Raw genomic sequence first — 27,078 nt, 5'->3', positions numbered from 1 at the left:
TCAGTGTGTCTATACACTGGCTGCCGTTCTCCACTTACTTTCCTTTCCATCACATGCTTATCAACCAAGAACTCATCGCAGGCAAAGCCCTCCCCACACTGAGCACAAGGAACGTTGCCACAATAAAATAGCATCCATTTTCAAGGACCTCCATCATCCAGGCCATGCTCTCTTCTCATCACTACCATCATACAGGAGATACAGAAGCCTTAAGTGCCATGCCATCAGCTTCAGGAACAGCTATTACCCTTCAACTATCAGGCTGCTGAACTGGCATGAATAGTTTCACTTACTTCAACACTGAACTGACTTTACAATCTATGGACTCACTTTCAAGGACTCTACGACTCATGTTCTCAGTGTTATTTATTTATCTATCTATTTATTTGTCTTTTTTATATATTTGCATGTTGTCTTCTTTTGCATATTGATTCTCAAACTTTCTGTATAGTTTTCATTAATTCTGTTGTATGTCTTTGTTCTACGGTGTATGCCCACAAAAAATAAATCTGGGGGTGGTATATAGTGGTGTCTGTGGACTTTAATAATACATTTGCTTTGAACTTTGAACCACCCTGGGGATAACTTTTTCACTGAGGTTGGTGCGACTAGAACTTCTGGGTAGCAAGGTAGATTAGCAGTTTATAGTATAGCCGACTGGAGTTCAATTCCCACTGCTGCCTGTAAGGAGTCTGCACATCCTCACATGTCCACATGTGTTCCCTTCGTGTTTCCTCCCGCAGTCCAATGAAATACCAGTTGGTAGGTTACTTGGTTATTGTAACTAATACTAATACTTGATTAATTAGCGCCTCTTCCCCAGGGCACCACTGCTCAGTACAAGAGGACATGGCTTTAAGGTAAGGGGCTGGAAGTTGAAGGGGGATATTAGAGGAAGGTTTTTACTCAGAGAGTGGACTGCACTGCCTGAACCAGTGATGGCAGCAGATACTCTAGTGAAATTTAAGACTACTAGACAAGTAAATGGAGGAATTTAAGGTGGGGGGTTATATGGGAGGCACAACATTGTGGGCTGACGGGCCTGTACTGTGCTGTACTAAGAATAGTAATCACATGTTCTATGTCCTGTGATTAAATTGGGGGTTGCTGGGCGGCATGGCTTGAAGGACCGGAAGAGCCTACTCTGCACTGTATGTCAATAAATAAATAGGTAGACTATCTCTCTAGATTATTTATCTATCAAGAAATATAGGTAGACTTCCTTGAAATATTACAATTGAGTCTTCATCTACCACTTGTACTGGTAGCTTATTCCACAGTCACACCACCTTCTGAGTGAAGGAGTTCTCCATCAGGTTTCCTTTAAATATTTCATCTTTCATGCTATCCCATGACCTCTAGTTCTAATCTCATCCAATGTCAGTAGAAAAAGCCTACTTGCATTCACCCGATCTATACCCTTCATAATTTTGTACACCTCTATCAAATCTCCCCTCATTCTCCTGCACTGCAAGGGATAGAATCCTAGCCTATTCAATCTTTAGCTGTAACTCAGGTCCTCAAGTCCCAGCAACATCACGTGCTGGGGAATCTTGGCAGTGTTGAGGGAGCTCTTTTAAATGCAAACTGCATGTTGCAAATGAACAAATTCAGCTGCTTTCGCCTAAACTGGTTTCCCTTGCTCCAAAATAAATCATTAAGCGGTCTGACCTTGGCAGCTGTGAACACTGAGATATAACTGCAAGGTCACTGTTCCAAGAACAGGGTCCAGGGTATCATTTACTGATTACGAGGAAAGGACACAATCAGACCTGTGATCTCTTCCACATCTGAAAACTGGGTATGTACTGGAATGCATTTGTACTTGGCAAGTATTTCACTGTAAATACACTCACACAGAGTTTACAGGCACTAGGATAATGCCTTATTAGAGCTAATGAAGACGCTTTGACTTAGAAGAGATACTACAGTGGGTTATTGGTTCACACCACCTGGTATGGAGACTTCTACGCACAGGATCGCAAGAGGCTGCAGAGGATTGTAGACTCCACCAGCTTAATCGTAAGCACAGCCCTCCACACCACGAAGGACATCTTTAAGAGGAGGTGCCTCGCAATCAAATCAGGTTTGCTATTGCTGACTTATATGATGTGAAATTTGTTGATTTGCAGCAGCAGTACAGTGCAAAGATATCAAATTATGAAATAAATAACATTGAAAACAAGAAAAGAATAATGAGGTAGTGTTCATGGGTTCATGGACTGTTCAGAAATCTGATAGCGCAGGGGAAGAAGCTGATCTTTAATTATTGAGTGCATGTCTTCAGGCTCCTGTGCCTCCTTCCTGATGGTAGCAATGAGACGTGAGAAGAGGAAGGTGGCATCACTGAGGACTCTCACCATCTGGGACATGCTCTCTGCTCATTGTTACCACCAGAGAAGGAGATACAGGAGCCTGAAGACTCACCCTCAATGATCTAGGAACAACTTCTTCCTCTCCACCATCAGATTTCTGAACAGTCCATGAACCCATGAACACTACCTTGTTATCCTTTATTTTGAAAGTGTTTGTTTTTGTAAGCTATTGTAATTTTACACCTTTACACTCTATAATGTACTTCACATCATATTAGTAAACAATAATAAATCTGATTCTGATTGTTGGAGACCAAACTCTTTTATTATTTAAATACAGTTCTTTACAGTTAGATACAGTTATTATTGAGATACAGTGTGGAGAAGGCCCCTCTGGACCTTTGAGCCACTCTGGCCAGCAATCACCCAATTTAATCCTAGCCTAATCACAGGATAATTTATAATGACAAATTAATCTACCAAGCCGGTACGCCTTTGGAGTGTGGGAGGAAGTTGGAGTACATGGTAGAAGGCCATGCGGTCACAGGGAGAACGTATAGGCAGTGGTGGGTATTGAACCCAGTTCACTGGTGCTGTAAAGTGTTGTGCTAACAACTACACTACCATACCACCTCTTGATTGGAAGGATCTGTTTTAAGGTGCATCTTAAGCAAGTTCAAGAGATTTAGTGAGGAAATCCCAGAGTTTACATTATAACTTCCTCTTCACCATCATCAGAAGTTGTGTCTTCATTTCGAAAAGTCATGAGTTCCTTATAGAGGTTTATAGAATCGTCAGGGGCTTGGATAAGATGGATTGCCATATTTCCTTTCCTTGAGGGTAGAGGGTCTAAAACTAGGGGGCTCGGGTATAAGATGAGAGGGAAAAGATTTCGAGGGGACATGAGAGGCAACATTTTCTCCACAGAAGGAGGTGAGTATATGGAATGTGTTACAGAGGAAGTGGTAGAAATGGAATTGATGGCTTTGCGACAAAGTTTGCTGATGATACGAAGATAGGTGGAAGGGTAGGTAGTGCTGAGGAAACAATGCGATTGCAGCAGGACTTTGACAAATTGGAAGAATGGGCGAAAAAGTGGCGGATGGAATACAGAGTAGGGTAATTTATGATAATGCATTTTTAGTAAAAGGAACAATAGTGCAGACTATTATCTAAACGGGGAGAAGATTCAAACATCAGAGGTGCGGTGGGACATAGGAGTCCTTGTGCAAGACTCCCAGAAAGTTAATTTGCAGGTTTAGTCTGTGGTAAAGAAGGCAAATGCAATGTTGGCATTTATTTCAAGGGAAATAGAGTACGAAAGCAAGGAGATAATGCTGAGCCTTTATAAGATTCTAGTCAGGCTGCACTTGGCGTATTATCAATGATTTTGGACCCCATCTCTCAGAAAGGATGTGTTGTCACTGGAGAGAGTCCAGAGGAGGTTCATGATGATGATTCTGTGAATGAAGGGGTTAACGTATGGGGAGCATTTGGCAGGTTTGGGCCTGTACTCACCGGAATTTAGAAGAATGTGGGGGGAATCTCATTGAAAGCTACCGAATGATGAAAGGCCTAGATAGGATGAAAGTGGAGTGGATGTTTCCTATGGTTAGGGTATCCAGAAGTAGAGGGCACGGCCTCAAAATTGAGGTGTGACCTTTTAGAATAGAGATAAAGAGGAATCTTTTTAGCCAGAGAGTAGTGAATCTGTGGAATGCTCTGCCACAGGCTACGGTGAAGGCCAAGTCCGTGGGTATATTTAAGGTGTTAGTCGATAGTTTCTTGATCAGTCAGGGCATCAAAGGATATGGTGAGAAGGCAGGTGTATAGGGTTGATTGGGATCTGAGATCAGCCATGATGGAATGGTGTGCAAACTTGATGGGCTGAATGGCCTAATTCTGCTCCTGCGTCTTATGATCTTACGATCTAAATGCAAGTACAATATTTAGAAGACATTTAGACGGGTACTGTATAGGGAGCAGAAAGATGTAGAGGGATGTGGGCTAAGAACACAGGCAGGAAGCACCATGGTCACCATAGTCAAGTTAGGCCAAAGGACCTGTTTCTGTGTTCTATAAATCTATAACCCTGTAACTCCAATTCTCTCCTTAAACCTCTCCATCTCTCTCTGTGCTTTTAATTCTACAGAGTGAATTTGGTTGAGTTTTGTGAAGGAGTGACAAGGGTAGGGTGATAGATGTTATCTACTTGGACCGTAGCAAGGCCTAAGAATCAAGTTTGTGAGACACGTTCTCCACACCCAAAACCATGTGATCTACCCCAATCAGCCCTTGCCTTTCCAAATTTAGATAATCCTGTCTTCCAGTAATTTACCCACCAGTGATGTTTGGTCTGTTGTTCCCTGGCTTGTCCTTCTTAAATAAAGCCATCCTTTAACCTTCTGGTACCTTATCCAGATGAAGAAAGAGAAAAATCTCTGCTAAGGCCCCAACTATTTTTTCTCTTGCTTCCTACAATGTTCCATGATACACTTACAAGTCAATGTCAAAGTCTCCATCTGTTGTCCGATGCTGGCAGAGCAGGATTCCGATTTGTAAGTACAAGAGATCCTTCAGATGCTGGAAACTTGTAAAGTTTGATTGAGCTTGGGCTTTTCTCTTCATAGTGAAGGAGGATGACTGGTAGTTTGATAGAGGTGTATAAGATGATAAGAGGCTCTTTCAGAGTCGACAGTCAGAGACTTTTTCCCAGGGTGATAATGGCCAATATGAGAGGATAGCAATATAAGGTGACTGGAGGAAAGTTTAGGGGAGATGTCAGAGGTAGGTTTTTTAACACAGAGAGTGATGAGTGCCTATACACACTGCTGGGAGGCGGTGGTAGAGGCAAATACATCAGGAGATTTAAGAGACTCTTCTTATTATAAAGAAAAAGAGAGGGTTTTGGGCTGTGCAGGGGTAAAGGGTTTGATTGATTATGGAGTAGGTTTATAAAACCATTAGACATAGGAGCAGGATTGGGCCATTTGGCCCATCAAGTCTGCTCTGCCATTCAATCATGGCTGATCCTTTTTTTCCCTCCTCAGCCCCATTCCCCGGCCTTCTCCTCATAACCTATGATGCCATGTCCAATCAAGGACCTATCAATCTCTGCCTTAAATACACAGCCTCCACAGCTGCCTGTGGTAATAAATTCCACAAATTCACCACCCTCTAGCTAAAGAAATTTCTCCATACCTCTGTTTTAAATGGATGCCCTTCTTTCCTGAGGCTGTGTCCTCTTGTCCTAGACTCCCTCACCATGGGAAACATCCTTTCCACATCTACTCTGTCTAGGCCTTTCAACATTAAAAGGTTTCAATGAGATCCCCCCTCATCCTTCTAAATTCAAGCAAGTACAAACCCAGAGCTATCAAACGTTCCTTGTATGATAACCTTTTCATTCCTGGAACCATCCTTATGAATCTCTTCTGGATGCTCTCCAATGCCAGCACTTCTTTTCTAAGATGAGGAGCCCAAAACTATTCACAACACTCAAGGTGAGGCCTCACCAGTGCCTTAAAAAGCCCCAGCATCACATCCTTGCTCTTGTATTCTAGACCTCTTGAAATGGATGCTAACATTGCATTTGCCTTCCTCACCATCAACTCTACCTGCAAGTTAACTTTTAGCGTGTTCTGCACAAGGATTCCCAAGTCCCTTTGAATCTCAGATTTTTGGTCTTTCTCTCCATTTAGAAAATAGTCCACACATTTATTTCTACTACCAAAGTGGATGACAATACATTTTCCAACATCATATTGCATTTGCCACTTTCTTGCCCATTCTCCTAATCTGTCTAAATCCTTCTGTGACCTACCTGTTTCCTCAACACTACCTGCCCCTCAACCAATCTTCATATCATCTGTAAACTTGGCAGCAAAGCCATCAATTCCATCATCTAAATCATTGATCTATAGCATAAAAAGAAGCGGTCCCAACACCGACCCTTGCAAAACACCACGTCACTGTCAACCAACCAGAAAAGGATTATTTTATTCCCACTCACTGCCTCCTACCAATCATCCAATGCTCTAACCATGCCAGTAACTTTCCTGTAATATCATAGGCTCTTAACTTGGTAAGCAGCCTCATGTGTGGCACCTTGTCAAAGGCCTTCTGAAAGTCCAAATATACAACATCCACTGCATCCCCTTTATCTATCCTACTTGTATCCTACTTAAATAGGTAACACAACCTTGTGGGCTGAAGGACTTATACTGTGCTGCACTGTTTCTGCTCTATATCCCATGTACACTGTTTCCTCTGTGAGCTTCACGCGAGCAAGGAACGCGAATCATGTTCGTTATTGCTGACATAAGTCGAGAAGTTGCAGTAGCAGTACAGTGCAGGCACAACAAATTACTACAAATTACAGTAAAAAATATAAAAAGTACTTAAATAAGCAGTGCAAAAAGAGAGAAAAATGGTGAGGTCATGTTCGTGGGGTCATGGACCATTCAGAAATCTGATGGCAGAAGGGAAAAGGGTATTCCAGAAACATTGAGTATGTGCCTCCTATACCTCCTCCGTAATGGTAGCAATGAGAAGAGGGCATGTCCTGGATGGTCAGGTCCCCAGTGATGGAGGTCACTTCCTTGAGGCATTGCCTTTTGTAGATTTCATTGCACCTTGGGGTATACGACAAGAGTGTAATCTGAATATGAACCTGACACTTATTCCCACCTCTGACCTGCTTTCACGTCTTAGAATCGGAATCAGAGATGAGCTGATTATGACTGAGTTATATGTCATGAAGTCTGAAGTTTGTCAGCAGCTGTACACGGCTAGGAGGGAATCATTTGGATCGTTGTCCTTGCACCAGCTCTTCAAAACAAGCTCTCCCATTGGACTCACGGCCCCACCAGCTTGAAAAGACCCACAGACGTTTTCCCTCTGGGTGCGGGCCACTCTCCCTCGTTTTTTCAAGTGGCTGGGGACCCATTCCCACACTCCTGCCCAGCGGCCCTGAGGGTCGGCTCGGAAGACAGAAGGAGACTCGCATTTGTCCAGCGCTGTGCAAGGCCTCAGCACTCACATTCCAGAGCAGTTTATTGCCAGCAAACAAGGTCTGAGCACAGTTTGGTGCGCAACTTGGTACAGGGGTCACACCCTCTTCTCACTGCTACTGTTGGGCAGGAGGTGCAGCTGCCTCAGTGTTGGACAAGTGGCAGCCATAAAATGTCTCAACATTACATCCTCGCTTTTATATTCTAGTCCTCTAAATAAGTGCTAGCAGTACATTTGCCTTCCTTACTGCCCATAAATTGTTTATGGAAGCTCCCATAAATTGTTCTGTGGAGTGACCATGTTAACCTGCTTGAAGGAAGTTGAGGAACATCTGATTTTAACTGTTGTTCTTCAAAATATCACACAGAGAACTCCTTCACTCAGAGGGTGGTGAAAGTGTGGAACGAGCTGTCAGTAGAAGTGGTGAATGCAGGTCTAATTGTAACATTTTTGAGAAGTTTCGATAGGTACATTGATGAGAGGGGTATGGTGTGATATGGTCTGAGTGCAGGTCCATGGGACTAGACAGAAGACCAGGCCAGCAAGACTAGATGGGCTGAAGGGCCTGCTTCTGTGTTTTACTGCACTATGACTTTATAAAACAGTGGAGGGGTATAGATAACGTACAGGCAGAAGACATTTGGTGTAAATTGGCATTGTGTTGGTACAGACTCTGTGGGCCAAAGGTCCTGTTCCTATACTGTAGAGCTCTACGATTCTATGATCAAGTTTTGGGAGAACAGATGGGACCATGATTTTGTGCCTTATCGCAAGACAACCCCTTGGGTTTGGTGGTAAGGAAGGCTAATGTAATATCAGCATTAATTTCAAGAGGAGCAGAATATAAATGCCAGGATGTAATACTAAGGCTTTTGAAGGTATTGGTTAGACCGTACTTGGAGTATTGTGAGCAGGTTTGGGTCTCTTATTTAAGAAAGGATGTGCTACCTTTGGAAAGGGTCCAGTGGAGGTTCACGCAAATGATTCTGGGAATAAAAGGGTTAATGTATTAATAGCACTTGATGCCTCTGGGCTTGTACTCGCTGGAGTTTAGAAGAATGGGGGTGGACCTTATTGAAACCTATTGATTATTGAAAGGCCTAAATAGAGTGAACATGGAGAGGATGTTTCCTATAGTGGGGGAGACTAGGACCTGAGGGCACAGCCTCTGAATACAAGGACATCCCTTTAAAACAGATATGAAGAGGAATTTCTTTAGCCAGAGGGTGGTGAATCTGTGGAATTCATTGTCGCAGATGGCTGTGGAGGCCAAGTCATTGGGTATATTTAAAGCAGAGGTTGATAGGATCTTGATTAAACACGGTGTCAAAGTTTAAAGCAAGAAGGTAATGTTACAACTATATAGGACCCTGGTCAGACCCCACTTGGAGTACTGTGCTCAGTTCTGGTCACCTCACTTCAGGAAGGATGTGGAAACCATAGAAAGGATGCAGAGGAGATTTACAAGGATGTTGCCTGGATTGGAGACCATGCCTTATGAGAATAGGTTAACTGAACTTGACCTTTTCTCCTTGGAGTGACGGAGGATGAGACCTTTTCCCAGGGCTGAAATGTCTAACATGAGAGGGCACAGTTTTAAGGCATTTGGAAGTAGGTACAGAGGAGATGTCAGGGGTATGTTTTTTACACAGAGAGGGGTGAGTGCGTGGAATGGGCTGCCGGCAATGGTGGTGGAGGCAGATGTGATAGGGTCTTTTAAGGATAGTTACATGGAGCTTAGAAAAATAGAGGGCTATGGGTAACCCTAGGTAATTTCTAAAGTAAGTACATGTTCGGCACAGCATTGTGGGCCGAAGGGCCTGTATTGTGCTGTAGGTTTTCTATGTTTCTGTGTTTTAAGGCAGAAGAATGGGATTGAGTGGGATAATAAATCATCTACGGTAGAATGGAGAAGCAAACTGGATGGGCTGAACAGCCCATTTCTGGTCTTATGGTCTTTTTATTGTGTCGCATACCTCCTTCAATCAGTTGTCTGGATCTCAGGGCTGGGATTGTCATCCCTTATGTCATATCCTGGGAATTTCCTCTCCTCTGCCAGTGCTTGGACAGATGCTTCCTCATCCCCCACACCTTGCTATCTTTTACATAACCAGTGAGTTCAGTCATAAGCAGAAACTGAAGGTTTCTGAGGTCAGTATTAAAAGCATGTTGGTGTGCTAGAAGCTCTTCAGAGAAAGGTTACTAGTCTAATGGCTGGGTTGCCTTATAAGGAAAAGTTGCCCGTACTCGGGTTTTGGACCATCTGGAGTGTAGAGGAGTGAGAGGTGACTTCATGGAAACACCTGAATGTCCATCATAGGCAAAGCCTTTAGAAACATTTACGAGGAGCTCTGCCCTAAGAAAACAGCATCCACCATCAAGGACTCACAGCGTCCAGGCAATGCCCTCTTCTCACTACTACCATCGGGCAGGAGATGCAGGAGCCTTAGGTCTCACATCACCAGTTTCAAGAACAGTTATTACCTTACACCCCTCAGGTTCCTGAACTGGCGTGGGTAACTTCCTTCACCACTACTCTGAACTGATTCCGTGACTGACAGACTCACGGTCAAGGGCTTTGTACAACTCACGTTCTCAGTATTATTTTTGGTTTGCACATTCTGTCCTCAAATACACTTTGGTTGTACATCAGTGTTTGTTTATGAAGAGTTCTCAGTAAATTTTATTGTAATTATTTTGTTCCTGTAAATGCTCGCTAGAAAATTTATTCCAAGGCAGTATATGGTAACATATTTTGATAAGAAATTTACTTTGAACATAGACTAGAATATAAATGCAAGGATGTACATTTATATTCTTGTCTAGGGTTGGTCAGACAACATTTGGAATACTGCCAGCCATTTTAGGCCTGTGCCTAAGGAGAGATGTGCTGGCATCGAAGAGGGTTCAGACCATGTTCACAAGCTTTATGCTAAGAATGAAGGCTTAACATATGAGGAGTGCTTAATGTCTCTGGGCCAGGCTGCAGCAATGGAAAAGAGTACAGTTGACATTTCAGCCCAAAATATCAACTGTACTCTTTCCATAGAGGCTGCCTGGCCTGCTGAGTTCATCCAGCAGTCTGCGTGTGTTGTTGGGATTTCCAGCATCTGCAGACTTACTTTTGTTTGAGAGATGAGGAGGAATTTTTTCAGCCAGAGGGTGGTGAATCTGTGGAACTCGTTGCCACAGAGGGGGCTGATGCGAGTCGTTGGCACATTTAATGTGGAGATTAATAGGAGTTTGATCAGTAAGGGGGTTAAGAGTTATTGGGAGAAGGCGGGAGTATGAGGTTAAAAATCTACCAAGATTGAGCGCAAGAACAGACTCGGTGTGTTGAAAGGAATGAGTCTGCTTCTATATCTTATGGCCTTCTTTATTTAGAGAAACAACGCAGACCCTTCCAGCCCTTTGAGCAGTGCTGCCCTGTCACCTCCGATTTAACCCTAGCCTAATCACAGGATAATTTACAATGACAAATTAACCTACATCTTCAGACATGGGGAGGACGTACATACTCCTTACAGATGATGTTGGAATTGAACTCAGGACTCCGACACACCGAGCTGTAATAGTGTCGAGCTAACCGCTACACCACTGTGGCTTTTGTACAGTCTTGAATGATGTTGACAGGGTGGATGTGGAGAGGATCTTTCCTTGTGGGAGAATCTAAACTAGGGGTCACTGTTTAAAAATATAGGGGTTCATCAATTTAAGACAGAAATAAGGTGAATATTTTCTCTCAGAGCCTCTGGAACTCTCTTCATTGAAAGGTGTAGAAAGCAAAGCCTTGGAGCATTTTTAAATAGAGGGAGACAGATTCTGGAAAAACAAGGGGTGGGAAGGTTTATATAGATGGAAGGGAATACAGAGTTGTGATTACACTGAAATCAACTGAGGTCTTATTAAAAGGGCTTCATAATACATTCCTGCTTCTGAATTGTTACATTCATATTGGTAAACAATACAATTTAGATTAGAAAATTTCTGTGAGAGGAAGATAACGAAGGTTGGTATTTCAATGTTCAAAAATTCAGTGTCAGTTTATTATCAACATATAAATATACCATATATCATATACCACCCTGAGTTTCATTTTTCTTGCAGGCATACTCAATAAATCTATGATAGAATAATAATAAGCGTAATAGACTCAATTGGGTGACGGGGTGGAGGTATGTCTCTATCGAAGGAGGTATAAGGCTCTCCTTCCCTCTGCAGGTCACCCTTGGGTAAAGTGTAGCCCCTGCTTAGCCCCCCCCCCCAGATCAGGGTCACATGAAGCCGTGGGAGCAGGTGGTGGATGGTCGTATGAGCAGCTGATGCAATCACAACTCCTGGTTATGCAACCACTGATGCCTGGCAGACTCTGACACCTGAAGAGTATTGATAATGGCTGGGGTCACCCGTCTTATTCCTTAAGGTTGCTATAGCTGGCAGTGGTAATGGAGACAAGTTTCCACTACCTATTAAATGCTCCCAATGGGGTGCAACTCAAACAATCTCCGACAACCAAGTCCAGCTCCCGGCCTTCACGTGTGGCTTAGCTACTAAGCCTGGCAGAACCATTTCTGCTGACAGGAGAAGGGGCAAAGGCAGGTTACTGGCGCCTTAAAACCAGTTGCTTTGGGCAGATGGGCCTTGTCAGCCGTGGTTGGCAGCTCATCAAGAAGGAAAACTCTGATCTCAATCCTCCACTGCCTTGTGACTATACCCACTCAAGGGGAAGGTTTTTGGAGTAAACACCGAGAAAAAATCTGGAGCTGGACCCTAAGGCAGTCTTACATTGAGTTCAATGTTAACTGGCAACTGCTGTGACACTGCTGGTGCCAAATTGAATCGGTCTCTGCCATTCCTTAAGGTTTATCAGATGCGTGCAGAGGAGGAGTTGGCTACATAGGCAACAGCTTGCTCCCCATGTCATACTGCCCTGGCTTGCTGATCTAGATAGCTAGGGCGCAACGTCTATGGCTGACTCTGACCAACGGAGGCCTCACTCACCCGTCTTGTAAAGCTACTGCCTACAAGGAAATGGCAAAACATTTCTCTCGAAAAATTTGCCATTTTCGTTCAACAATCATGATGATGGAAAGATCACCTGTGTCACATAATGAGCAAAGGGAATCAATGGAAGACTGCACCAAGTCGGGTGGACAAACAGTGTGCAAAAGGATGCAAATAGAAAAAGAAAGAAATAATGATAATACTAAGTAAGCAATAAATATCAAGAATATGAGATAAAGAATCCTTGAAAGTGAGTACATACTTTCCTCTCAAGGAAGACGACCCAAGGCTGCTCTGTTGCATGTATGATTACCAAGTAGAGCCCAATCCATCATGGGCACATCTCTCCTCACCACTGACAGCAGCTAAAGCAGGCACTACCTTAAGAAGGTGGCATCTTCATCAGGCAACCATGCTCCCTGACACAACCCCATATTCCTCTGTGTTGTCTCGATTCACAATTGGGGGCCATTCATTGGCGCTAACCTCTGGAGGCCCGAAGGTGGCCTGGCCTGAGGGGGGGGGGGGGGGGGGGAGGGGTGTGTGTGTGTGTGTGTGTGTGTGTGTGTGTGAGAGAGAGAGAGAGAGACAGGGGGAAATGGGTTTGCTTTTCTGCTGAGCATTGTGGGCATGCTATGTTGGCACCAGACTGTGTGGTGATACTTGTGGGTTGCCCCCAGCACATCTTTGGGTATGTTGGTTGATAACCCAAGCAATGCATTACACTGTATGTTTCAATGTTCATGTAATAATTAAATCTGAATCTGAATCTACTAATAAAGATCCCCACCAGCCAGCTCATCTCATCTTCACACTGTCACTATCGAGCAGACACCGAGGCTGGTGAATCTGTGGAAGTCATTGTTATGGACGGCTGTGGAGGCCAAGTCATTGAGTATATTTAAGGCAGAGGTTGATAGGTTCCTGATTAGTCAGGTGTCAAAGATTTCGGGAGAAGGCAGGAGAATAACAGAGATAATAAATCAGCCATGATGGAATGTGTGGTGCTTGGCCAAGTGGTTAAGGTGTTGCACTAGCGATCTGAAGGTCGTGAGTTCAAGCCCCAGCGTCTTGTGTCCTTGAGCAAGGCACTTAACCACACATCGCTCCAGTCCACCCATCTGAAAATGGGTACCAGGAAAATGCTGGGGGGTTAACTTCACGATAGACTGGCGTCCTATCGGTCTCGTACTCTCAGTCGCTTTACGCCATGGAAACTGGCATAAGATGAGTCTATAAGGCTCGGGACAGACTTTAACTTTAACATAATGGAATGGTGGAACAGTGGTCCAAATGTCCAAATTCTGCTCCTATGTCTTATGGTCTTAATGAGCAGGTGTACATGTGTATCTAATAAAGTGGCCACTGAGTGTATCTCTATTCTCCTTCACTTTGTCTGCCAGAGCAACCTCCTGTCCTCAGCTGGACCTACGGAATGATGACGTGGTCAAGAGTTTCATGAATTCCCACCAAGAAATGACTCAGAAAGATAGATCTCTGGCCGTGTCAGCACCAAACAGTGATGTCTCTGCAGACGCAGGCTGTCTGTCTGCTGGGGAGCCATCTCCGGCACACCCTGAGCCCAGTGTTATGCAATCCTCCTGCCTCTGAGTGAACTCACAGCCAAAGTAGACAGGGCGGGCATTTCCTGCCTCAGTCCTGGTGAGAGAGAATCCCACAGCGGTGAGGTGAGGCCATCTGGCCCATTGTGCTTGTGATAGCATGCTCTGGAATTCTGCTTTATTTTATTTTGTTCTTCATTTTATTTAGAGATACAGTGCAGAATTACTGCTGTCAATATAGTGCCAAAATACCCCGTCCCCAAAAAAATTGTAGAAGAAGGTTTTATGGTCATTTACACAAAATACTCTGCGGATGGGATCAAAGCAACACGTACAACACGCTGGAGGAACTCAGCAGGTCGGACAGCATCCGTGGAAACGAACAGTCAACGTTTAAGCCCAAATCGTTGACTGTTGGTTTCCACGGACACTGCCCGACCTGCTGAGTTCCTCCAGCGTGTTGTGCGTGTTGCTTTTGTGGTCATTTCTTGTACTTTCAGACATACTGAACAACATATCAAAAGTTGGACAGAAACGGAGCACGGGAAAGCAAAAAGAATGGCCGCTGGTGAAAAGAATTGGACACATACCTGTCTTATTTTGCTATATTTCACTGTTTCTAACAACGGTAGTGCCATAATTGTGGTATAAAATGTGAATGGGAATACCCGCAGGGTGTGTTTTATTGCCAGAACTATGAACTATTATTTCATGATATCGCACTGTGGGTCAACTTACCAGCACACGGTAGGGATTGCTAGGGCACCTGTTGTCCTATCGATCGAATGGGGTCATGGGAGATGCATCTCAGTGCCATCTCAGCTCGCTTGCTGATATTCGGGGCCACTGGCCAGCTGAATGATCTGAAGTCGGCTCGTCTCTATCTCCAGAAGATGCATGCATTGGAGGATGACAACCCTGAGGTTCATCAGACGTTCCAGCCTGGGTTCCCTGTAATCCGACGCAGCCGCCAACACCGGGCTGGCCTTGGCTCTGACCTTGTGATAGAACAGACACTAATGCGCTCACTAAAAAGCCAAGGGGGCCTAACACGAGGAAGTGGGATGTCAGAGCACCAGAGAACAGTTTAGACTATACCTTCCACTGTGTCATCCTCTTACAGCCTTGCCATGCAAGAACTGATCGCAAATAGTTACACAACATAAGGAGTCGTCCACCTCCAGAGTGAGTAGAGATGTGGCTGACCTTGAAAAAGTCGCAGCAAAACTGGACTGTTTCAGGCCATTTTCGGATGATAAATCATTGCGCAACATCGTCACGGGTTTATGCAAATGAGGATGTCAATGTACATGACCTGTTCGCAATAGGAAATGACGTAGTTAGGAAGATGGACGGACACTTTGTTCTCTTGTATTCGCACAAAAGGAATTCGAAGGTCAAGACACTAGCATCCAGCAGGGCAGTCAAAGTTGCTGAAGACCGTACCACAGATCCAGCGTCGTTCCTCCAGCGTTTCCTAGTTGTGTCACAGACAGGTGATCTCCGGCTAGATGAAGTGATGAACTATGAACTCTGCCCATATCCGATGTCTTTGTTTGAAGCAAAGAACATCTTGCGTCAGCCGGTGAAGCCACAACAGGCAGAAGCGATAAAGAACTATGTCACCTCCAAATCAGACAATGCTGTCACACAGATGGTCCCAGTGAGAGATCACTATGTTCTAGATGGGGGATCAGTTCTGCTCCACTTAAAATGGACGGAAGGGTGCACCTACAGTTCAATTGCAGATGACTACGCCTCATTCACTGTCCAACTTTTGATATGTTGTTCTCCACATCGAATAGTACAATAAACAATCATAAGGCTATTCTGGCCCTTCAAACCACACCACGCAAAAACCCCTGATTTAACCTTAGCCTAATCACGGGACAACTTGCAATGGCCGATTAACCTACCGACCAGTACGTCTTTGGACTGTGGGATGAAATCGGAGCACCTGGAAGAAGGTGCAGATTCCTTACAGATGATGTCAGAATTGAACTCTGAACTATGTTGGCCTGAGCTGTACCACTAACCGCTCTGGTACCATGGCGCCCAAGTGCCTGGAGAAAAGCCATGTGGTCAAGGAGAGCAGATACCAACTCATAGAATGGACTTTCAGCCCACGACGCTGTGCTGTCCTTTTAACCTACTCAAGATGGGTCTAACCCTCTCCGCCTACATAGCCCTCCATTTTTCAATCATTCGTGTGCCTACTAAGAGAATAGACCTGTCTCTACCATCACACCTGGTAGAGTGTTCCACGCACTCACCCCTTTTTAAAAAGCCTGCCTCTGACATCTCACTCTAGACTTACAGTACCTCCAATCACCATAAAATTAGGCCTCTTGGTATTAGCCATTTCCAGCCTGGGAGAAAATCTCTGGCTAACCACTTGATCTATACCCTGTATCATCTTGTACACTTCTATCAACTTGCATTTCTCCAAAACATAAATCCCTATCTTTCCTTATAAAGCATGCTCTCTAATGAACTTACAGACATTTGTCTATCATCTATGTGTCTATCTCAGAGCTTCTTAAATGTCTCTAATGTACATGCATCTACCATTACCCCGGCAGTGTGTTTCTTACATTAAAAAAAATATAGAGTTCTTACTGTGATTTTTTTTATGCATTGCTCTGTACTACTGCTGCAAAACAACAAACTTTATGACAAATGTTAGAGATAATAAACTTAATTATGATTCGGATTTTAAAAAAATTGTTGGAACAATTTGTCTTCTTTTGCACATTGGTCATTTGGGAGTGTTTATTTATGTATAGTTATTGTATTTGCTTATTTTCCTGTGAATGCCAATAAGAAAATGAAACTCAAGGTAGTATACAGGGATATGCACAAACTTTGATAATAAATTTATTTGACTTTGACTTTGAAAGGTTGTTCTTTCTTTGATTAATGATCCACCAATCAACTGGAATCTGTTTCGTATGTAAAGCACCAAGACCATAAGATCTTAAGGCATAGGAGCAAGGTTAGACCATTTGGCCCATCGGGTCTGTTCTGCCGTTCCATCATGGCTGATTCATTATCCCTCTCAGCTCCATTTTCCTGCTTTCTCCCCCATAACCTTTGACACTCTGATTAATTCTGAACTTATCAACTTCCACCTTAAATATAGCCATTGAATTGGCCTGCACAGCCATCTGTGGCAATGAATTCTATAGATTCACCACCCTCTGACTGAAGAAAATTGTCCTCATCTCTGTTCCAAAGTACTTCACCCACTGTGAAGAAATTTGGGGCATCCTGTAAGATGCTGAGGTGTTTCAGCAGGATGGAGTGTTGTGCATCATAGGGGTTAAAAAGCAAACAGCTGGAGAAACACATGGGGTCCGGCAGCAGTGTTAGAGGGAAGTGGATCCGTTCACCCAGTCCCGATGAAGGATCTCGACCCGCAATGTCATTTGTCCATTTCCCTCTGCAGGAGCTGTCTGATCCACTGATTTCCTCCAGCAACAAACAATCCACTCTGGGATCTCAGTGAGTCAAGCAGCATCTTCGGGAGGGAGAGGAATTTGTACATTTCAGGTTGAAAGGTCCCACAAGGGTATGATCTGAAACTTGAATTGTCGATAGGATCAATCAGTTTCTTCCCCGCTGTTATAAGACTATTAAATAGTTCCTCCAGCATTCTGTGCGTGTTGAGGAGGCTATAGCCCAGTCCGTCACAGCCTTTCCTACCACCGAGAACACTTACATGGAGTGTGGCCACAAGAAAGCAGCATCCATCATCAGAGACTTCCAGGATCCATGACAAGCTCTCTTTTGACAGCTACCATCAGACAGGAGGTACAGAAGCCTTAGGTCCTGCACCACCAGGTTCAGGAACAGTTATTACTCTACAATCATCAGGCTTCTGAACCGGCATAGATAACTTTACTCTCCGCACCTCTAAACTGATTCTATGATCTAGAGTTTCACTTTCCAGAACTCTTTGCAGTTCATTTTCTCTGTACTGTTTTTATTTGCACAGTCTTCTTTTGCACATTCGTTGTTTCGCTAGTCTTTGTTTATGTCGAGTTTTTAGTGAAATTGTATTGTATTTTTTCCTTTAAAAGCCTGCAAGAAAATTAATTTCAAGTTAGTGAATGGTAGCATATATGCACTTTGATAACAAATTTACTTTGAACTTTGAACTTTAGATTACAAGCTGCGACATTATTGGATAGTGAAGCAGGCTGGATAACAGACCTGAATTACAAAAGAAAGATTGAACAGGTTAGGAATTTATTTGTTGGAACGTAAAAGAATGAGGGGAGATTTGATTGAGGTATTCAAAATTATGAGGGGTATAGGTAAGGTAAATGCAAGCAGGCTTTTTACACTGAGGTTGGATGAGACTAGAACCAGAGAACATGGGTTAAGGGTGAAAGGTGAAAAGGCGTATCAGGACACCTGGATCCGGGTCATGGAACGTGACGTACTTGGTGCTTGGCCAATTTTAACACTGACGGAGATAGTTTGGAAGCCCAAGTGTCAGGCTGATTTCGCTCTCCTGCAAGTATTCATTCCTTTCTCTGTGGCAGAGAGGCTATGAACTGATCTGGCTGCTGTGTGTTTCTGATCCGCTGGTGTGAAAACTGGGGACCAGGGTTTGGTTTGGGCCTAGTCTAGCTGCTACTTCAGGGATTCAGCCAGGTTCGGGATGCTGTTGCCTTGCTCCTGTTGTTTGCACAATGTTTCTTTTCACTCTCTCTTTGCGCAGTGGATTTTGGTCTTTTTTTAAAATTGGGCTACTTGAGTTTCTTGCTTTGTGGCTGCCTTTGGGCAGAAGAATTTCAAGGTGTTTAATTTATACCTTCTTTGATAATAATTATGCTTTGAATCTTTAAGGGGAACGTGAGGGGAATCTTCTTCACTCAGAAGGTCGTGAGTGTGGAATGAGCTGCCAGCACAAATGGTGCATGCAAGCTTGATTTCAACATTTAAAGGAAGTTTGTATAGGTACATGGATGGTAGGGAAATAGAGGCCTATGATCCCACTGCAGGTCAATGGGAGTAGGTAGTTTAAATGGTTCAGCATGGACTAGATGGGCTAAATGGCCTGGTTCTGTGCTGTAATTTTCTATGACTCTATGTGTTCAGCATTTCCCTTATGTTCTAAGTCATATGTTCACCCATTCACAGAGGGAAGAGATGTTGATGGTGCCACTAAATTCATAGCAGATTAGACATTCATCCTAAACTGCAAGGGTACTGATTTTTAAAAATTTTTCTAGCCTGTTTCCACAGTATGACACTACAACATTTTTTCAGGCGGTCTGGGAATCACAGACAGAGCCAACCTTTAATTTCCTAGCTCCAGTTGCCCTTGAGAACGTCGTGGTGAGCTGCCTTCTTAAACTGCTGAGTCCTTGAGGTGTGGGTACACCCACGGTGATGTAATCAAGGGTGTTCCAGGATTTAGACCCAGAGATGGTGAAAGGACGCTGTTGTATTTCCAAGTCAGGACGATAATTTCAACTCAACTTTCTGAGGTTGTAAAAGAGTATCTGTCCACCGTTGGCGGCATGCCTTTAATTGCCTAGGCACAAACTTTAGAGAAACCTTTCTTTAACCTCCAAAACTCTTTCTCTATTTCTTTCTCTCTCTCTCTCTCTCTCTCTCTCTCTCTCTCTCTCTCTCTCTCTCTCTCTCTCTCTCTCTCTCTTTTCCTCTTTCTCTTTCTCTTTCTTTCTAATTCCTAACTTTCTTTTTCTCTTTCCCACTCTCCTTCTCTGTCTTTTCTCTCTCTCATTTTCTCTCTTTTTCTTTCTCTTTTTTCTCATTCTCTCTTCCCCACTCTCTGTTTTTGTCTTTTTCTCTTTTTTCCTCCTCTTTCTCTCTCCTTCACTCTCTCTTCTTCCCTTCACCCACACCTCTAGGTCCTAACCTTTGATAATCTGCCCTAATATCTCTGTTCATGGTTTACTCATAGCACACTTTTAATGTACTTGGGAAGTTTATCTAAAAATATTTTGGAGGCCTTTGAATGCCATTGGAGAGTATTTTTTTTAATGTTCAAGGGATATTTGAATGTAGCCAGAGGGTGTTGAATCTGAGGAATTCATTGGTGCAGATAGATGTGGAGGACAAGTCATTGGGTATATTCAAAGTGGAGGTTGATAGGTTCTTGATTAGTCAGGCCATCAAAGGTTACAGGGAGAACAATGGGGTTGAGAGGGTTAATAAATGAACCATGATGGAGTGATGGAGAGACTCAATGGTCTGACTGGCCTAATTCAGACCATTCTGAAATAGTTGAGCCATCATTTGCCTGTCCCTCATTGCTCTTGAGAAGGTGCTGATGGACTGACTGCATGAACCAAAGCAGTCTCTAAGGTTTGGGTACACCCACAGTAGCGTGAGGAGAGAATTCCAAGATTTTGGCACAACGATGGTGAAGGTACTGTGATATATTCCCAGACAATATTCCCAAGTCAGGATGGTGTGTAACATAGAAGGCAGCTTCCAGAAGTTCAAAGTTCAATATAAACTTATTATCAAATTACAAATATAAGTCACCATATATGCCCTGAGATTAATTTTCTTGCCAGCATACTCAATAAATCCAATAACCATAATAGATTTAATTGATGAAAATAACATTAATATCAATAGAATCAATGAAAGACCACACCAACATGGCAGAAGAGAACAAACTGCAAATGAAAATGAAAGAAGAAAAAAAAAGAAAAAATAGTAACAACAATAATAAATAATAAGCAATAAATACCGAGAAATCATGAGATGAAGAGTCCTTGAAAGTAGGTCCATGTGGGAACACTTCAGTGTTGGGGCAATTGAAGTTGAGTGAAGTTATCCTCTCTGGTTCAAGAGAAGGTGGCGTACTGGGGGTTGATACTGAATATCAGAGTTTGAAAGTTGATTGGAAGTCAAAGACCGATAGCCTGACCCTGGATGCCCAGAGGCCTGTCCCGGAGCTATAGGACTGCGTGCGTGTGTGCTTATTTTGTAGCTTGTGTTCTGTGTTGTTCAGCTGAGCAGTGTGGACTTGCTATGCTGGCAGGAGAACGTGTGGTGAGGCTTGTGGGCTGCCCGCTACACCCTTAGGTTGTGCTGGTTTGTTAACCCAAACAACACATTCCACGGTATGTTTCAATCTACATGCGATAAATGAATCTGATTGATGATTTTGCTGCCCTTGTCCTTGCCGGTAGGGGTTGTGGATTCAAAGTCACAGCAAGGAAACCATCCCTCCGGCCCATCTCATTCATGCCAACCGTGCCTGCCTGAGCTAGTCCCATTTGCCTGCATTTGCCCCATGGCCTCCAAACCTTTCCTATCCATACATCTCCCCAAAATGTTGTCATTGTATCCATCTCTTCTATTTCCTCTGGCAGCTCATTCCATAGAACTACCACCCTCTGCCTGAGGAAGTTCTCCTCAGCTCTCCTTTAGATCCTCCCCCGTCATCTTAAACCACGCTTCAAGTTTTAAACTCTCCTACCTTGGGAAGAATACTGTGACCATTCCGCTTATCTATCCGCCTCATACCTCATTAAGGTCATCCTTCAACCTCCTATAGTCCAGGGAAATGTGTTGGTGAGTTGAATCAGTGCACCCTATAAGTTGTACAAACTGCTGCCACTGGAGTGAGTGAGTGAATGGTAGTTAATGGGACGCCTATCGAGTGGGCTGCTGTGTCCTCAATGTTGTCAAGTTTCTTGAGTGCAGTTGAAGCTCCGCTCATCCAGGCCAGTGGAGAGCACGCCCAGCAGATAATGAATGGCTTGGATACAGGTACAGAAGCCTTAGGTCCCACATCACCAGGTTCAGGAGCAGTTATAGTCCTACAGTCATCAGGCTCCTGAAGTGGCGTGGAGAACTTCGCTCACCTCAACACTTAACTGATTCCATAACCTACAGTCTCACTTTCAAGGACTCTTTAACTCATATTCTCAGTATTTTTTTTATTTGCACAACTTTTCTTCTTTTGCACATTGGTTGATTGTCAGTCTTTGTTTATGTACAGTTTTCGTAAATTCTATTGTATGCCTTTATTTTCCTGTAAATACCCACGAGAAAATGAATCTCAAGGTAGTATGTGATGACGTATGCATACCTTGATAATAAATTAACTTTGACTGTGACTTTGAGTTGATGTGGAGATGTTGCCTCCATTAATAGATGTGTCTCGGACCAGAGGACACAGCCTCAGAATTAAGGGACTTCTATTTAACACTGAGTTGAGGAGAAATTTCTTCAGTCAGAAGGTGGTGAGTTTGTGGGCTTCTGTGGTGGCCAAGTAATTGGGTGAAGAGATAGAAAGGTTCTTGATTTGAAGGGCATTAAGTGTTATGGGGAGATGGCAGGAGAATGGGGTTGAAAGAAAGTCAGTTGATATAAATGGCAGAACAGACTCAACAAGTTGAATGGCCTAATTCCTCTCCTTTGTCTAATGGTCTGAGGTCTTGTCACACTTCTGGCTTGAACCTCGTAGATGTAAATTGTACTCATATTCACCCCATCGTATCTTTCTCCTAAAATTTATTCTACACTCAGTGACCACTTTATTAGGTACAGGGTACGTTCGTGCCATTCTCCTCTGAGTGCCATTCTTCTCTGACCTCTCTCATTAACAAGGCATTTTCACCCACAGAACTACAGTGGGTGTCTTTTGTTTCTCACACCATTCTCTGTAAACTCTAGAGACTGTTGTGCGTGAAAATCCCAGGAGATCAGCAGTTTCTGAGATACTCAAACCACCCCCTCTGGCACCAATGATCATTCCACAGTCAAAGTCACTTGGGTAACATTTCTTCCCTATTCTGATATTTGGTTTGAACAACAACTGAACCTCTTGACCATGTCTGAATGCTTTTATGCATTGAATTGCTGCCACATGATTGACTAATTAGATATTTGCATTATCAAGCAGGTGCGCAGGTGTACCTAATAAAGTGGCCACTGAGTGTATTTATGTTAGTGGAATGAAACTTCATTGTTTACTTGTTTACTTGTTTGCTTGTGATCCATATTTACTTATCACATCTACATCGAAACATACAGTGGAATGCATAATTTTTGCAATAACTAACACGCCCTAGGATATGCTGAGAACAGCCCGCCTAGTGTTGCCACACATTCCAGCGCCAACATAGCATTCCCACAATGCCCGACAGATCAACACAGAACACAACAAGCAACGAAACTAAAACAGCAGAACAGACTCCCACTCATGCACATACACAGTTCTCTAACCCCAAAACAGTTCTTATTCTTCAGCTTCCAGCCTCAAGTGGACTGGATTTGGACTCGAATTCAGTTGCAGACACACAGACACTGGACCTTCGACTACCCCAGTGAATGCACAGAGGTTTGCAGACCTGAGGCTCCAGCCAACGGACATCAACATCCAGACTTGTTATTTGACCCTCAGGACTCGAACCCCAGCATTGACCACAGGACTGAACACTAGGCTTCAAACTCCGGTTTCACTGATCCGTGAGTCCAGGGAGCCATTGGGCCTCTTCCTTCCTGCCCACATGGAACTTCTACTCCAGAATCCACCAACAACCCACTGACCCTGGGAGAGCCACCAGTCTTCATCCAAACTGGCCTGTTGGCCAAACATCCCTGCCCGGTCTGTGAGTCCCCCTTTTCCACATCACTGTCCTTTGAACAGGGAGCAAAGACATAAGATTTAAGATTCTGTCTTTTTAATCTACTCTCCCACGTCCCTCACCCTAAAACCTTAACCTGACCCCTAACTCCTCTCTCTATCCCCAAACCATCCACAAGAATCCAAAAAGAAACAGTTAAAACTGAGCTGCAACCTTGATGGAATTTCAAGCTCAGCACCATCTCAAGCATGATGGGGCTGAGTGGGATGTTCAGTGCTGCTGTGCTGGGAGGGAAAGATGGATAGCATGTGGGTGCAATATTGAACTGAGAGGCCAAACCCTTCTGGGGAGTCCAGAACTTGGATAATTGGTGACCATGGAGTGGTGCCAAGACTTCCAGGTATCTGCCCTCCAGTCCTTCCCCTCTGTGCAAAGGACACATTAGTTTCAATCTCAGAATACATGGAAATTGGCCCCAGGGGGAATGTAATTGGGAACTCTGAGAAAGCCGAGAGATAACAGTTGTAGTATAACTCACTGTCACTTTTTTTGTCCCTTCCTCAAGGGCAAACAAAAGCCACGGGAAGATCATGAGGTATTTCATGATCCTCCGGATTGCCCTGATGAATGTTCTCCCATCACTGGCATAAAGAGGCATGGCCGCCTACCTAGAGCAAAGATAACAGAAAGCTTCAAAGAGTGCAGAGAAGATTTACACAGCTGATGCTGGGACATTGTTTGGTGTGCAGAATGAAGGGAGATCTTATAGGAGAGTATACAGACTTATGGGGGGTATAGACAGGGTGAATGCTTGCAGGGTTTATCAGCTCAGATTAGGTGGAAAAAAAACTAGAGTTCATAGGTTAAGGGTGAAAGGTGAAATATTTAAGGGGAATCTGAGGGCGTGCTTCTTCACTCAGAAGGCAGTACAAAATGTGGAATGAGCAGCCAGCAGAAGCGATAGGTGCAGTTAATTGTAACATTTAAGAGAATTTTGGATAGGTACATGGATTGGAGGGTTATGGCGGGCTGTGGTCAGGGTGTAGGTCGATGGGACTAGGCTGAATAATGGTACAGCATGGTCCAGATGGGCTGAAAGCCTGTTTCTGTGCTGTAGTCCTCAATGAATGTTAGACTCCAAAACATGTAAAACCTCATCAAGAGAGGTGGAGTCATAAAGTTCAGGGAACTTGTGGAGCAGGACCTCCCTCCTGCCCAGCCTCCTTCATTACTTAAGATCCTCCTGCTGGGACATACAAACAACAGTTCTGGAGTAGGCCATTCAGAATCGGAATCAGGTTTATTATCAGCAGCATATTTTGTGAAATTTGCTTTTATGTGGCAGCAGCACAATGCAATACATAGCAATGCAAACTGTAAATTGCAGTAAATTTTTATATTAAAAATGTTAATGAAGTAGTGCATAAACAGAAATAAAAAAGCAGTGAGGTAGTGTTCATGGTTTCAATGTCCGTTTAGAAATCTGATGGCAGAGGAGAAGAAGCTGTTCCTGAATTCAACCCTTCAAGCTCTCTCCATCACTCAAAAAAATCATGGTTGATCTTCAATTCCAACATCCTGCCAACCCTGGTAAGTTTTCACCCCTTATTTATCATTTACTGATCTACCTCACCCTTAAAAATATTCAAAGACTGTCTGTATTCTATGGTTCTTTGAGGGAGAGTCAGAGACACAGTATCCAGAGAGCTGCCTCGTGGGGAGGATCAGAGACGGGGACCCGGAAAGGACAGAGAACACAAGCTGACTCATGAAAAAGACCAGAGACAGGAAGCGGGCTCATGAACGACTCCATCTGGAAGTGGCGAGGAGGAATGAAGCATCGAGGTGAGTCTGGAGGGTGGCAGCGATTACTCCCAACGGAGGCCACTGGAGCGACGACAGTCAGCGATCAGGCTCGCGGTGTGACGGTCACTCTTCACGGAAATGCTGAGTTCATGAGGCTGAGTTCTCGTGTGCTGACCGAAAGACATTTTCGATATTCTGAGATTCATGTGATTATTGGACTGTACTTTACATTGGCCTCTGTCAGTTTTTCAAATGTTTATTTATTGTGGCCGATTAACGGGTGGGTGATCTGTTAAGTTTATTGTGTGTGGGGAAGGGGTTGGAGGTTTTGATGCTATTGTCACTGTTCTTTTCTGCAAGTGAGGGGTCGGGGATTGTTAGTGTCATTTTTTTCTGCGGGGGGGTGACTTGATGCCATTGTTGCTGGGTTTTTTTCTGTGGGGAGAGACTGGGGGGAAACTTGGGGTTTGCAATCTTTGTTTCTTTCTCTTTTTCCTGCTGGTTGTGGGAGTTGATGACTTTTCTTTCTGTATTTCATGGCTGTCTGGAGAAGATGAATATCGGAGTTGTATTGTACATGCACATTTTGACAATAAACTGAACCTTTGAACCTTTGAGTCAGAGAGTCATACCGCTCAGAAACAGGCCTTTTGCCCTAGCCCATCCAGAAAGCTAAAGATAAAGAGACTAGTTTTATTCACCACACGTACATTAAAACATCAAAACATACAGTGAAGTGATTCACTGACATCAACAACCACACAGTCCAAGAATGTGCTGGGCAACCGATGAGTTTATTATGCTACTAGCAGGAACACAGCACGTCCACAACTTACTAACCCTAAACTGTACTTCTTTAGAACTTTGGAGGAAATCAGAGCACTCAGATGAAACCCACAGCTTTCCTTCCTACAAGAAAGATGTAAATAAGTTTGAAAGAGTACAGAGAAAATTTACAAGGATGATTCTGGCTCTGGAGAACCTGAGTCATAAGGAAAGATTGAATAAGTTAGGACTGTGTTTTTGAGAATGTAGAAGATTGGGAGGAGATTTGAAGAGGTATACAAAATTATGAGGGGTATAGATAGGGTAAATGCAAGCAGGGTTTTCTACAGAGGTTGGGTTTGACTACAATTAAGGGTCATGGGTTAAGACAGACAGACAGACAGACGTACTTTATTGATCCCGAGGGTGAAAGCTGAAAAGTTTAAGGGAAACATGAGGGGAAACGTCTTCATTCAGAGAGTGGTGAGAGTGTAGAACGAGCTGCCAGCACAAGTGGTGCATGTGAGTTCGATTTCAACATTTAAGCGAAGTTTGGATCGGTACATGGTTGGCAAGGGTATGGAGGGCTGTGGTCCGGGTGCGGGTCGACGGGACTATGCAGTTTAAGTAGTAAAGCATGGAATAGATGGGCAGAAGGGCCTGTATCTGTGTTGTACTTTTCTATGACTCTATAACTCTAGGACACATGGTCACAAAGACAGTGGCGGGAATTGAAACCCGATTGCTAACACTGTGAAGTTTTATGTTAATCACTACGCTACCGTGATATGGGTCAAATGTGGGAAAACAACATTATGTCAACAAGGCAACTCGGTCAGCATGGATGAAATGTCAGAGACCTGGCTCTCTGCCCCTTCGTCAAGGGTGTATCACTGAGGCTTTATTTGCTTGGTCAGACCACATTTCAAAGTTCAAAGTAAATTTATTAAAGAACGTATATGTTATCATACATTTCCTTGAGATTTTATTTTCTTCAGGCATTTACAGAAAAAAGTATAATAG

The 27,078-nt window shown here is 43.7% G+C and overlaps 1 long non-coding RNA gene across 1 annotated transcript; it reads left to right on the top strand.

Moving 5' to 3' along the window:
• Positions 1 to 1,695: 1,695 nt before the first annotated feature.
• LOC140730254 (uncharacterized) lies at positions 1,696 to 25,907 on the top strand. The gene is made up of 3 exons (XR_012099548.1): positions 1,696 to 2,086; positions 24,964 to 25,074; positions 25,163 to 25,907. It is a non-coding gene; the product is annotated as an uncharacterized lncRNA (long non-coding RNA).
• The last annotated feature ends 1,171 nt before the right edge of the window (positions 25,908 to 27,078 follow it).

This window comes from Hemitrygon akajei, chromosome 7, assembly GCF_048418815.1.
Source record: "Hemitrygon akajei chromosome 7, sHemAka1.3, whole genome shotgun sequence".
Lineage (NCBI taxonomy): Eukaryota > Metazoa > Chordata > Chondrichthyes > Myliobatiformes > Dasyatidae > Hemitrygon > Hemitrygon akajei.
The sequence above is the reverse complement of the archived record's forward strand: the minus strand, read 5'-3'. Positions and strand labels throughout refer to the sequence as shown.